The sequence below is a fragment of the Medicago sativa genome, chromosome 1 (assembly GCF_051527215.1).
Source record: "Medicago sativa cultivar Bolivia chromosome 1, Bolivia_mono, whole genome shotgun sequence".
NCBI classification, from domain to species: Eukaryota; Viridiplantae; Streptophyta; class Magnoliopsida; order Fabales; family Fabaceae; genus Medicago; species Medicago sativa.
The window spans coordinates 6,029,226-6,035,225 of NC_140749.1; positions in this window are offsets into that span (position 1 = coordinate 6,029,226).

A 6,000-nucleotide genomic window follows, 5' to 3' on the forward strand; every position below is an offset into this window, starting at 1 on the left:
GAAAATTTCCAAGAACGTTTAAAATATTATAAGAATCTCTTTCAATTTTTTTTTAACAAAACATGATATATTACTACTATTTTGTAGGATGTTCATGTTCCTAATTTTAGGACAGATGACAAGCCAGTTTGAAAAGACACTAATAATAGGGAGATTTGCTTTCAATACACTTATCTTTTTCAAAAACCTTCCCTTAATTAGGTTTATTGGGTGAATCTTATTTGGAGCCCCTACATTCAACCTTCTAAATATCTTTTGAATTGGAGGCTATCACAAAGAAGTTCCTACATTTGAGAATTTGTGTGCTAGAAGTTGCGATAATGTTTCTCATTGTAACTTATGTGGCAAGGCAAGTCTAGTCAACATCTTTTATAGGATTGTGTTTTTCCGGAAAAATCTTTGGACATGGCTTGCTTCTACTCTTAACATTGTTATTGAAACTTCTTTTATTGATGCTGATCTGAATATATATGTAAAAGATTTTGGTCTCCTAATTAAATGCAAAATTGTTATTATTGATGCTATTATCAACTTAATTGATGTGATTTGGTTTTGTGGAAATAAAAGAGGTTTGATAACAAGATTATTTCTTGTTAATCGACGTCATATATGGTGATCTCCGATACTTCCCTTGATGGAAACCACTCTAAAGGAACCTCTTTCTTAGGTAAGCATGAACTTATGATTCTTAAGACTTTTTCTGGTTTAAGCCATATGCTACCAATGCTTCTCAGATTAAAGAGGTTTTATGACACCCTCCTATTTTCTCTTGGATCAAAGCAACATTGACGATATGTCAATAGGTTGCCCTGGACCACCCGCTTGTGGTGGTATTTTCAGAGATAGCTATATTGCGACAGTGGGTTGTTTTGCTCAAAATTTAAACATATACAAAGCTCACCAGGGTTTTGGATAACTTCAAAAAAATGGTTGGCTATCTCTTTGCTTGAAAACAAACTCTTAGTTGGTTACTTTGACTTTCATGAATCATGGTCTTGTTACTTTTGTTACTTGAAAAATATATAGAACAAACTCTTAAATTATACATAATTAGTGTAATATAATTTTGTTCAATTTTTTTATTTAAAAGACATTGAAAACACAATACTACTATATTCTTCTTATATATATTTTTACCGTAATAAGTAGTCTTTTTTTAGAGGCGTAAAAATAGTTTTATATTTAGTGACTATATTTGATTTGATTTCTGTAATTGGACGTGTTTTTCGTAGGTCAAGGATAAAGGTTAAGGATGAGGACAGTGTGAGAGGTGAAATTAGGTTGCACGACCCAGCATGGAGCCCACACAGTGGAAATACATCATTATTATGTGAAGACAATGCCATCATTTGCACGTGTTTATGGACCATACACATTACAATCACATGAACTAACACAGCACCAACAAAATTAGTATATCATGGCTTTTAATCATGATGTTATAGTATTTTTGCCAATGAAAAGAAGCCTAAAATGGTTAAATTTGGAAGCAAACGACAGTTGTTGTGAAACAGGTTGGTCATATAGTCATATTCCTATAAAAAAGAAGTTAGGTCATAAAAGAATTGATATGTTAATCATCTTTGAACAATTATTGAGAGTTTAATTCTACGACTTTGTTAAAGTTAGCGCGATTAAATCAAATAATTTAGTTTAAGTGATTAACGAGTCTCCATACTATGAATCGTTTGAAAGAATATGAGTTTGATGTTTGTTTAGAACTGTTTTTGACTAACATTTACTATTCTCTACCAAACTCCGAATTATTAGGGTTTCCCTTTCTCTTAGAAATTAGAGGGTTAACACAAAAAAAAATTAGTGTGATTAAATCAAGTAATTGAGCTTAAATAGTGTGAATTGTTTGAGAGAATTGAAGTTTAATTTTTTGTGAGAATAATTTTTGACAAACCTTTACTTACCTCATGCCAACCTTCGAATTATTCTGGTCTCCATTTCTATTAGAAACTTTAACAAAAAAATGTTAGCATGTGTTATTTACTTACCACCGCAAGTGGTTTATACGTAAAATCAAGTTGCTTAAAAATGGAATGTTGTTGACAAGGTGTGGCCATAGACGAGGCCAAATTATTACTATTTTTTTTACCACAGACCAAATTATATTTTGCAAAGTTCTAGTCTCATATGGATAATAAATTTAAGAGGTAAATATGGTATGTATTTAAATAAGTAATTTGATTTACTATACATTTTTTTATGATTTGTGTAACCTGATATTAATGAGTTAGATGTAAATGATTTATGATAGAACATTATGACGTTGTTTAATCTATGTATCATATCCTATTTAATGAGATAAGATTTGATTGATTGATTGTTGTTGTTGTTGTTGTTGTTGTGATATTTTAGTTAAATAGACTTCTAAAAAAGTTTTAACTTTGTCTCTTTTAAAAAACTATTTTGTTTGATTAAAGTGAACTTGATGTAGGTCGTAAGCTTCTGTTAGTTAGTTTAACTTATTTCTACATCTAATTGTCGGGGTACCAATCTGATAAATAGTTTTTTTTACTTAAAAAAAATAGTTTTTTTTTAAGACCTAAATAGATATAACTCAAAGTATAGGATTTGGTTTTTTATTGTGTGCAATTTTTAGTCCAACTCAAATTTTTTTATTGGTTTGAGTTAATCCGCGAATCCGACAATTTTTTTTACCCAATTCAAATAGAGAGAATTTAATTGGATTGTATATGACGATATACAATTATACATGTCTACTTGTTTTCAAGGACATCATATATAAAATTTATCTATTGGTAAAAATAAAAGAACGGTAAATAAAGATGTCATTTTATTTGATGGGCAAGTAACTTTTGATCTTTAAATGGGCCAAATACCTCCCTGGGTCCTTTAAGTTTCACGTTTGTAACAGATAGGTCTTTTAAGTTTCAAAGGTTACAGATAGGTCCTTTAAGTTTCTAAGGTTTCAGATAGGTCCTTAACGGAGGTTGATAGAAAGGACCTATCTGAAATAAACTCGAAACTTAAAGGACCTATCTGAAACCTTAGAAACTTAAAGGACCTATCTGTAACCTTTGAAACTTAAAGGACCTATCTGTTACAAACGTGAAACTTAAAGGACTCAGGGAGGTATTTGGCCTCTTTAAATGTTACCAGTCCTCATTTTGCTTGGAAGCCTTTTTTGCTTGGAATATAATGAAAAGGGACTATTGATACTAATAACATTCCTGATTGCTTTATATAATGACAGAGAAAATGAAATGTGGGCAACATCATTGTATGGATGGAAATTTAGTCACAACCTAGACATCTTTATAATATAGTTCACTAATTAACTCATGACTTTATGTTATACAGTGTTAATTCTCCTTTTCTTTTCATTTTTTTCTCGAGAAAGAAAAAGTTGAGGGCATGATCACATTTGGCATGGAAATATTTGTCACTTCATGTAAGGGAAAAGTCGATGTACAACGCGGGAAAAAAAGGGTTTTGTAAATGGATGACAGTGCCTAACACAGTTGAATTCATGGCAAAATACGATCCTTTTTCAGTTTTTCCCTGTTAAAACTTTTTCACTCTTTATATTCCTTATTTGCCTTTTTCTTCTTTTTACATTCTTTTACTTATGGTTCACCAATTGTGTTGTACGCACGAACTCAAAAAGAGTTAATAAAAAGCTTTGACTATACTTTTCCAAAGTCTAAACGCATATCTAACTTTTCATCATCATGTTTCAGCTTTTTCTTTTATGTAAAATAAACTTGGTAAAGATTCAATTTCCCTCCACGGAAAAACAAAATAGAACACAAAGTTAAAACAAATACTACTACTACTATTATAATACGTATGTCAATTGTCAAGTGTAGTAGAAGATTAGATATTGAAAAATATGTAAGCGAGAGAAATCATATACCTAATACCTTAAAGTTTTGAGTGAATATATGTTGTGTAAACTCACTTGTGTTGTTCTTCTTAACTCAATGTATTGATTCAACCAAGAATCACACTTGAAGAGGATGGTTTCTTTTAATTTGGACCACCTAAAGTTTGGGTCCAACTTGGACCTGTTGAATATAAGTCATGGATATATTATAAATAAAGTCCAACGGTTTGGATTAGTTGTTGGGAACCTGCACAATAAGTTGTCTTATGTTGCATGGGTACATGTTCTACGATGAGAATTAATTTGTTTATGTCCTTTTTTTTCGACAAATTTTATGTCCTTTTTTTTCGTTAAGAGTGCTTGTGGATATATCTTTTTTTTTTTTTGTTTGTTTATGTCCTTTATTTTTTCCTTGTGAATTGAAGAGCAATGAATTATTTTTACTATTCTACGATGTAGTACGTTTATTTCAAAATATTTTGTTGGGATATATTTTTAATGTAATTCGAAATAAAAAATTTTGTTTCTTGAAGCAATGTATAATTTTTTAACCAATTTATCAAAATTAACTAAACAATATTTAATATAACAAATTTTGGGTATTTAATTTTAAAGAAAAAAATTGTTTGTACAAACATATATATATCACGACCTCCAAAAAAATATAACAATGTAATATTTTATTTTTTCAGTTTAATGTAATTTGAAGTATAAAAAAATTTTATCAACTTTTTTTATGCATTTAGATCTGCAGGTCGGTTTTTCTCTTCATTTGAACTCTATTTTTTTTTCCTAACATCTGTTGAACTCTAATCAATTTTCGGAAGAAGCCATCAATAAATTTTTGGGGGAAAAAGTGAGGATTTGTTAGCTCAAATTAATGATATATAAGCAACAATCCAGCAAAGAAATGTGACTTTTAACTTTACTGAAAAGAGGATTTACTCATATGTTTTTTATTGTGGTGTGTTGTGCTGCTTTTTAACCTGAACATTACTTTCTATAGTAGGTCATTTCAGTGGTCCAATTTGGACCCAAACAATAGATGGTCCAAACTAAATGGACCCTGAAGAGGATATGTTGTGATGTCAAATGTGAGTTTAAGTCCCACATTGAATAGAAGAGTAGATGTATACCTAATGTCTTAAGTGGATTGAAAAGTAAATGATTTAATGTTTTGGGTAAAAAATGTGGTGGTCAAACTCACTTGTATGATTTCTCTTAGTTCAATGTGTCTATCCAACCTAATGAGACTCTCCCCTATGGTCTAGGAACTACTTACATGTATGTTTGATCTTAGTTTTGGTAGAAGATACAATTTAGAACCGTAAGAATCTTTGTTCTTATTGGTTTTGACAAAACACATGTGTCATGATATATTAAATTCGAGTAAGAATCCCACATTGGATAAACACGTGCATGTTGAGCAATATATATAAGTGTGATCACTCATATGTCTAATGAAATAAAAAATTTTGTCCCCCCAACAGTAATACTATAGTCAATGATTTGACTAACTCCTTATATCAAAAAAATTCGCGATCAGGGTATTCATGCGGCATGTCCTGTTGTTGTAGTGCCAAAGACATTGCAAGAATATGTGGAAGAAAAAAATTGCTTTTGCTAGGGGGACATTCTCATATGAATATATGAATATACGTTTGAGGGATAAATTATTGATATCTCTAACTTGAGTAAGAGTCTTACATTAGATGAAAAAGTGGATGAATAATATATAAGCGAGAGACCCATGTATGCCAAAAACTTCAAATTTTGTATAAAAATATGTCAAATTCCACATGTGTCGTTTTCAAAGTCCTATGCAATGGTTTCAATACTTGCTCATAACGTAATACCACATGCATAAATAGAAAGAAAAAAAAAATCAAGCTTAAAGAAATCTAAAAAATAGAATTCATGAAATTCATTAATCGATAAGCTTATCAGCTTCTCTCACTCCCGTCCCGATTCTCCACAAAAACTACCCTACCCCCTTCCCCAAATAAACAGTTAAGAAAAATTCCCAAGGACTTTTGATTATTAAATTTTGTAAAATACTTTCAATGATTTTGTGAACGTAATGTTTTTGACACCGAAAAATGAATAGATTTGGGTTTTTGTTCATACAAAACATAACTTGT